Genomic DNA, 9,090 nt, shown 5'->3' with positions numbered 1-9,090 from the left:
TAAGAAATCAGTGAAATAGCATGAATTTCATATATGTGGTTTCCACTTCTTTGTTGCTTCAAGGCAAGGATTTTGCTTTTGTTGTGCAGAGCGAAGTACTGAACTTATTGTTATTGAATCATATTATTTACAGAACTTTTGATATCATTTAGTCTAGTGATTTTCTGACACTTTTAGAATTGGAATCCTTTTTATTCCACATAAATGTTGTATGGAGACCTAATATCTAAAACAGAATATGTTAGTGTTTTATTAGTATAAATATATTTTATAAGTTAAAATATATAAATGTATTATGAAAATAATCAGTAACAGCAGTGAGACCTTTAAAAACTCATAAATTTAATAAGCTTAATATGATAGTTGTCAAAGCATTGTGATAAATACAAAAATTTGAAATTGGGGATTATAGACAGTTGCAATTTTAAATCACCTTTGGCTTCCAATTTATTTGTTATCTTGTGTTGCTTGTTATATTATAAGTTCAGTTACACTGTGATAACAAATAAATTCTGAAATTTCAGTGGCTTAATATAATAGAAGTTTATTTCTCGCTCACATCAAAATCTGACATGAGTCAGGCAACTCCCCTCTAATGAGTGACTTAGGGACCTAAGTGCTTCCATCTTGAGAGCCAGCTGACTTATACTTGAACAATGAGATAGAGTGTGGTGTGAAGAAAGAAGATGTACACTTAACCATGCTCTCTTGGAAATGACACAAATAATATTCAGTCATATTCGTCGAAATTAGTCCTGTGGCCAGCCTAACTCAAGAGATGCTGGGAAACATAAAGCAGCATGTTTATATTGTTGAACAGCAACAATTTCTGCTAAAATTGCGAAATATTGCCAAACACTGATACACATTGGTAAGCGAATGATTATTATTATTCTTTTAAATGGCTCCTCTTGAATATCAGAATACTCTTCAGCTAAACATTAGGACTAACTCTGTTATCTATGTGGCATATATTGGTGCTTTGATGAAAGCAATTAATATGTAACACATATTAGTATGCATTTTGTTTTTCTTGATTTTGTTATTATATTTTTTAATGGCATTAATCAGACACTTGTGGACTCCTCGAAAACTGAGGCCTAGAAATGGGACTAAAGGAATCAAGGAACTTAGTTCTTCTACCAGTCTTAGTGCCTTTTCCTCTGCTCTATCCCCATCAACTTTCAAACACAGTCATGCATTCAGTGGTATCCTAAAATTAGGCATATATCTTGACAAAAATCCGTGTTTAGTTTGACCTTACAAATGTGGAAAGCATAAGAGTATTAAAGGCTTCAATTGCAAACTCAGATGCTTGCAAGTAATGGAAATGTGATAAGGGGACCTGAGTCACACCACAGGGGCTGGGTACACTTGCTCAGCTCTAGCCTATTGTAGCCCTGTGGGAATAGAGCCCAATAATCTCAGATCTTGATTGTTGTTGTTGTTGCTATTTTGGGGAGAAGCTTTAAACTACCTACCTGGGAATAAATGTCTATAATATCAGGTTGTTGAGACCAGGGCAGTGATTTTATACACTTCCAGATATGAGTTGGGGAACCTGGCAATTCCACTGTCATGGGGTATATGGAGAATGAGGGAAGCTCATGTAACAGTCCCAACAAGGACCAGCTTTGTTAACCATGTCAAGGTTATCAATTACCAGAAGTCATTGGAAGCACTATCTGGTTCTGTCTTCATGTGACCCATGAAACCAGGTCACGGCTCTAAGTATATTTGAGACATATTTTATCTTTTTTGACATAGCTTATTTGTCCCTCAGCTTAACTAGGTGGAATGTTTAATATTCCATGCTAATATACTGGAAAGAGGACAAATACAGAAATAAGGAAAATCCAGAGGGCAGCAAATGATAGAAATGAGTTGGATAAGGCCTGGGAAATGGAGCTGTGCCACGGAATACTTAACATGAATAAAACTTAAGTATTTTGATACCACTGGTTCCAAGTAAATTTATTACCAATTAAATAATGAAGCATGGTTTTTGAAGCAAAAATTTGTGCATTTCTTAAGAGCTACGTCAAACCAACCCTAAGTCATATATATAAAGTGACCTTCCATTTTCAAAGCCAGAAACAATGTGGCTCATTTTCTCTGACCCTCTCATCTTCACCCAATACTTACTCTTGCAAAACAAAATTCTTATACTTCCCAAAGCACTGGTCCAGAGTGCACAAGTTATTCGCTTAATTACTCACATCAGACATCTCATCTCCTGATTTAAATGCTGTTTTACTATACACAGTGTTGTAAATAGGTAAGTGTAGTGTGATGTTGCTATACTCTGCATAGAATTGTCATTAGAGCAATTCAACTTCATAGAAACTCCTTAAATCTACCAAGTTATATGAAATGACTGTAAATCCCTGTTAACTATAATACATACCTTACAATTCCGCTTTGTTCCCATCATCATCAATGAGAATGTCTCAGGCATCCATGAAAATGTTAGAGACGACATATAATGCAGCAGCACTGAGGGTCTAGAAATGAGCCTCTGCTACTGAGGATCCCACAGATGGTTGCACGAGTCCTTTCAATTAGCATATTATTGACCCAGTAATCTCTTCTTTGAGAGTTGTGTTCTATATTCCAGTCTGCCCAGCTGGCATGGATGCACTGCTTAAGGACTACATCATAAAAGTATTTATGAAAATGCACACAGCATATGTCTAGTAGCAGATTTATAGATTGACTAGTCCCTGAAGTTGTTTTTTTACTCCCACCAAATAAGAGAAATGAATAAACATCCAAAACCTAAGCAATTTTTTAGGTTCAGCAAGGGTTATTTCATTCACAAAAGACTTTATATCAACAAATTTAAAGTCTTTTAAACTATCTTTGCAAAATTAGGTATTGTTTTCACTCTTGGTAAAGATCCTTTACAAAATTTATCAGTAAGATATATGAGCCATTACAAAAGCACAGTGCTTGTAGGCAATGCTGAAAGTTCCATAATGAACCTGCTGCTAAGAGACAATGAATAAGAAGTGTGCATTGAAAGAATTTAATGTAGCTATGGTTTGCAGAAAAGGTAGGAAACTCAAAGAATAGGGATCTTTATCATTGTACTGTATAGGGCATTTTAAAGAAATTTTCAACCAAAGAAATCAGAGCAAAGTATTAGTGTTAAACATAGCTATATGCTTTCCATTTTTCACACTAGCAAGCTTCTATAATGAAATATTATAAAATCACAAATTATTTCATTTTTATTGCATATTATGAAATTAAATTTGAATTTGAATGAACCTTATCTTGTGAAATTAAGATGTGGTACATCAAAATCCAATGTATGTTGTTTATTAATAATGATATTTCTTCAGATAATTAGCTCTATTCAGTCATTTAATATTTTATTAATTCTGGACAATTGATATTATAGATAAGCTCACCTCCTTTTTCATATCCTTTATGAGTCTGGTTGTTACATATAAAGATATATTACTGGGATAAACATATAAAGATATATTACTTGGTTTGATAATATTAACTCAGGAAAGAGTAATAGTGCTGTTAACAAAAATAGGAAGCCAGTAGGTGAATCCAGTTCAAAAAGGAATATATATGTAGGATTTCAGGCCACACTTCTCTACTGTATCCTTGCTATGTCCATATCACTGTGCTAGATGCTGATGGAGGTGGTGTGTTCATAAGTATCCTGAAGTCACTGCCCTCTAACAGCCACACTGGGAAGATAAGCACAAGTGAAACATGTACTTAGCTTTTCAAGACAGAATAAGTGTCAAATAAGTGATGCCAAAGGTAAGTCTGGACAAAGATTAGAGCAGAAGAGATTGATGAAAGCTGCAGAGAGACAAGGAAAGAGTAGTGGTCAGATATTCGTAGGAAAGAATCATGTTTTCATCATTCTGTAACTTCAACATGGTCCTAAGTCACTTAATGTCACTGAGCTCCAATTTCCTTACCTATAAAGTAGAATCAAAATGTCCTCTTTACAAGTTGTTATGAAGATGAAATGAGACAATGTATGGGAAGTGCATAATGTGTAGGAGCCACTGATTACATGGCAGCTATTACTATTACTGTTTTGATCTAGCAGAGAGGCAGGAGTGGGGAAGCCAGTCCTCATTTAAAAGATGTGCTTGAACTCGAAGACAATGTAAGATTTGCTTAGGGCCTGCCATTGAACACAGCAATCAGTGAGAAGACTGGCCCACTAGAAATTTGTCTTAAAAATGTGCTAGAGAATTTTAAAGTATATTGGAGTCAGATTACAGAGGACCTTACATGCCAGGAAGAGAAGTTCAGACTACATTCTATAGGCAATTGAGAACCTCTGGAAATTTTTGAGAAAGGAAGTTACCTGATGAAACTGGTATTTTAAGGCTTTTTTTTTTTTTGAAAGATATGATAATTGGATATGTGACCTAGATTGAAAATGAGAGAGTCGAGAGTAAAGGATGAGAAAGTATGAACATTTATTGAACACCTATGGTATATGTTTTAGACCATGACCTGAAAGCCAATCTCTATTTCCAAAGGGGGTTTCCACTGAGGAACAATCTCTCTTTCTCTTTAATGAAATGGAAAGTGAAAGCACAAAATAGCTTTTCAGAATTCTGAAGGGACTAGACTAGAATACAACTATCATCTACGGTAGAATGAGAGAGAATCTTCTCATAGTGCTGGTAGAGGGAAACCTTAGAATGCAATTCTGTTTGAAGGAATATTTTTGTCAGTATTAAAATACTATAAAATTTTTTTTTGCTGTTAACAATCTTATGTCTTCTTTTCTATGTTCTTTCCCCCTACCCTTTTGTACTTAGAGTAAAACTCATAAGGGAGAAGACTCAGGGCTTCAGACATAAGGCATGGTTGCTACATAAAACCCTCCATTCAAACCCATTTTCATTAAAACCAGACTGTTTTTAGATGAAAGCTATTTAAAATGAGCTCTTCTGTGAACATGGGAACATCTGTAAAGAAATATATAGGAGCTGAATTATCAATCTGAAAAGTTGTATCCAAAAATATCCAGTTTGCTTTACAGTTGAGAATAGGCCTAGGAAAGGTGACTTCATTTTGGCAGATGCCCTGATCTATGGAACCCTCTTCAGACTCATGATAAGATTTGCCAACCCCAGGGGCTGTGGGTAGAGCAACCACAACTACATCTATAGAGTTCTCTTATTGGATTCCAGCAAATGCCAGTAAATAGCTCTGTAAATCAGAAAACAGGAATTTTTCAAGACTTGGGTTCATTTTTCTTTTCAGAAGCATCTCTTCAAGATAAGAACAGAAGTACTGTTCTTATTAAGAAAAATCCTGGGAACCATGTAATTCTTGACTGTGTTTCTAATTAATTTTTTTAAAAATGTTACACTTAAAGCCTAACATTGGCCAACGCTAAAAAACCCACAGTGCCACCATTTTATTTGCACTGAATGCAATCTTAACAAAAACTTTCATGTTCTGGCTTACATGAAAGTGAAATATTCCAAAAAGATATCCAAGGTCTGTATGTCTCAGGGTTAGGTTGAACTGTGACATTATATTCATTGTTGGATTGTTGTCGTGTTTACCGTAGTTTTTTGTTTGTTTGTTTGTTTTAGTTTTAGTTTTTATTTCTGTTTTGTTTTTTTGCCTCGCTTGGCCTGGATGAGTTCTCTGTCCTGTAATGGATATATGTGGTTTCAAAGCAATTAGACATTTTTTCTGTGGAATAAACAACTTCAGATCTGAGAGAATATAAGTGTTTAAAAAGACTTTTAATTTTGAAACCTTTAAATAACTTTGCTTTTATATGCACCTGTGCTTATAGGATGTGTCTCACATTGGTTTGCCTTTTTCATTGATTATAAAAGATAGTCTTTTAAATCTGGTAGGCATTTGTGATAGGCAACACAAATGCTGGCTCAAGGCAAAACTGCCAATCTTACCTTCAAATCTGACTCTAAACTCAGAATAAGCCTCTATTTCAAATTATTGCTAAAACCTCTTTATAAGTGCCTAGAAGGAAATCATTTAAATTCTGTGCTTTTATGGGAGGATACTTGTATATCTTCAGCTCAAGATATAAGATTTTGTATCTTTATAATTTTGTATTATGAAAAAAACTATTTAAAAACTCTATATATTATTACAATATATATATCATAAAAATGAAAGCCCTTTACTATCTAACTGCTCAGAAAAGCTCTCTCTCACTATTTTGGGAAATATTTCTCCATAATTTTTTTTTCTATAAAGTTACTAACATACACAAGCATATATTCATTAAAATGGAATCACCATATGCCAACACATCTACAACTTGCTTTTCTCTATTAGATATCTTTTTCTTGCTATTATGTACAAACCTACCTTATTCTTTTTTGACAGAAATATTTTATTCCTTTATGAAATGGCCCATAATTTACTTGGACATCCCTCCATTATGGACATTAACATGATATGTTGTTTATTCACTTTTTACATACAAAAAAATTCACTATTTCAGTTTAAAATTCTTTGAGTATTGATGAATGAATACAGTTCATGTAACCACCACCACGATTAAGATATAGAACTGTGCCATCATGCTAAAAGTTTCCCCACATGGTCTCTTTATAGTCAACCTCTTTCCCACCTGGGCAATCATTGATCTATTTTCTATTCTTATAATCTTGTCATTTCCAGAATATCCTAAAAATGGAGTAATGGAGGATGTAGCCTTTTGAATATGGCTTCTTTCACTTAATATAATGTGTCTGAGTTCCATCAATGTTGTGTGTGTCAGTATTTCATTTATATTTAATGTCGAGTAGTCTTCTGTTATATGGAGGTTCCAGTTTGTTTATCCATTTGCCAGTTGAAGGACATTGGTTTTTTTGCAGTTTTTGAAATTATGAATAAAGCCACTATAAATATGCATGATAGGTTTTTTGTTAATGTAAGTTTTAATTCATTTGAGTAAATGCCCAGGAGTGAGATTACTGAGTCACATTACAAGTGTATGTTTAACTTTGTAAGAAACTGCCAGATTATTTCCAAAGTGCCAGTACCAATTTGCATTCCCACCAGCTATGTGTGAGGATACCAGTTTTGCATATTCTCACCAGCACTTGGTATTGTCAGTGTTTTGTTTTTTGAACTGTTCTGGTAGGTGTGTGGTAATATCTCATTATGGCTTTAATTGCATTTCCCTAGTGACTATGATGTTGGGTATCTTTGGATGTGCTTATTGGCCATTCATATATCTTCTTAAGTGAAATGTCTGTTCAGATATTTTCTCATTTTTTCATTGTATTATTCTATTATTTTCTTATTGAGTTTTGAGAGTTCTTTTTTTTCCCTAGATATAAGTTCTTTATCATATGTTTGTTTGTTAGTTTTTCTGCAGATATTTTTTCCAGATCATGTTTGTCACTTTAGACTGTGTCTTTTACAGGTCAGAAAAATATTACTTCAGCAAACTTGAAAAGAGCCAGGCAAGCACTCCCCCTTTATACCTAACCCATAAAATGCTTGACCAGGCAAAACTTAGCACCTTGGAAAAGATCTTTAAATTTTGATGATCTCCAATTTACTTTTTAAATGGAATAATCCATTTTGGTGTCATATATAAATCTTTGCCTAACCTAAGTCCTTAACTGTTTTCTCCCATGTTTTCTTCTAGAAGTTATATAGTTTATTTCTTATATTCAGATCTATGATTCATTTAGAGTTAGTTTTACATAAGATGCAAGGTATTTGTTGCATTTCATTTTTTTGCTTATAAATGTCCAATAGTTTCAGCACCATTTATTGAAAGGTTATCCTTTGTCTATTGAAACACCTTTGAACATTTATCAAAATAAATTGGTCGTATGTGTGTGGATATATTTCTAGATACTATCCTGTTCCAGGGTTATGAATTTTAAAGAGTTGTCATACTACTGCTAAGTTTATCCCGATAAACAAAGGTACCAAATTCCGGTTAAACCACGTACTGATTTATAGCCTATTGAACTCAAAGCGAATGCATTTTATAGTTAAACTCATAAAAACTTGTATTGTTTAAGGCAGAGTTGAGCAGAGAAAGAACAAAGTTAATGAAAAACAAAGTATGTACCTTTCGGTTTAAATATTTTTGGTAGAATTTTTCCATAGATGAAGATTAGTATTAAACTTTTCCAGATTCTTTCTAATAGGGAAAGTGTGAAATTAACAGAATTCCCCCTTACACTCAAACACACATGCACACATACACCCACACTACACATCAGAAGAAAAATTTATAGCTCAAAAACATTTGATATTTGTTTAAGCCTAAAATAATAGAATCTTCTTATTACTAAAAGTTTGACTTTCTTCTTCTATTGGAACAGAGTTAGAAACTGCCTGTTTTGTTTTGTTTCAACCACAGGATTCCAAAGCAAGGTATAAAATGTGTATAACATGCATTTATCAATTAAATCGTTCAGAAAATAACCCCCTTCCTATCTGTCTCTTATCTCCAATTTGCTAGCTTACTATATACTGGCCTACCTAACCCTCAAAGCCCTGAGGATGTTTCAAGTAAATGAATCAACTCTGTGGTAGAGGAATTCAGGGAAAATACCACTTCAGCAAACTTGAAAGACCCAGGCAGGCACTCTCCCTTTATCCTTAACCCATAAAATGCTTAACCAGTGAAAATGTAGCATCTTAAAGAAGATATTTCTCCCTTCTACTACTTTTTTTCCTTCCTTTCTCTCTCCCTCCTTTTTTTTTCTTTCATCCATATCAAATAAGTAAGCATTGAACCATGTTATGAAAGAATATGACACAGTCCTTCTCTGATAATTTTGTTGGACAGAGAACACATATCTGTAGAACATTTAAGTAATACTATAGTACAGGTCACAAAGAATTGTTCTACAAAACCAAGTTTTACCAAGGTACCCTGATATTTTTTTTACCAATAAAATAAAATTGTCTAATTTGCCTCCTAAAAAAGAGTTAATGAGTAAAATTTTAAGCATTTTTTCTCATGTTTTTCTAAAACTTTTTGTTTACTACCACTAGTCTGTTCTAGAAAGAAAAAATGTATAGAATCTGAATTAGCCATTTTTTTTTTATTTTTTATTAATTATATATATATAT

At 33.5% G+C, this 9,090-nt stretch overlaps 1 protein-coding gene across 1 annotated transcript in view; it reads left to right on the top strand.

The window, feature by feature from the left end:
- The window catches only part of SCFD2 (sec1 family domain containing 2), a 352,474-nt gene that overhangs the window by 203,362 nt on the left and 140,022 nt on the right, over positions 1-9,090 (top strand). The gene's annotated exons all lie outside the window — the stretch shown is intronic.

Source organism: Pteropus alecto, unplaced genomic scaffold, assembly GCF_000325575.1.
Source record: "Pteropus alecto unplaced genomic scaffold, ASM32557v1 scaffold57, whole genome shotgun sequence".
Lineage (NCBI taxonomy): Eukaryota > Metazoa > Chordata > Mammalia > Chiroptera > Pteropodidae > Pteropus > Pteropus alecto.
Note: the sequence above shows the minus strand (reverse complement) of the source record. Positions and strands in the feature narration are given on the sequence as shown.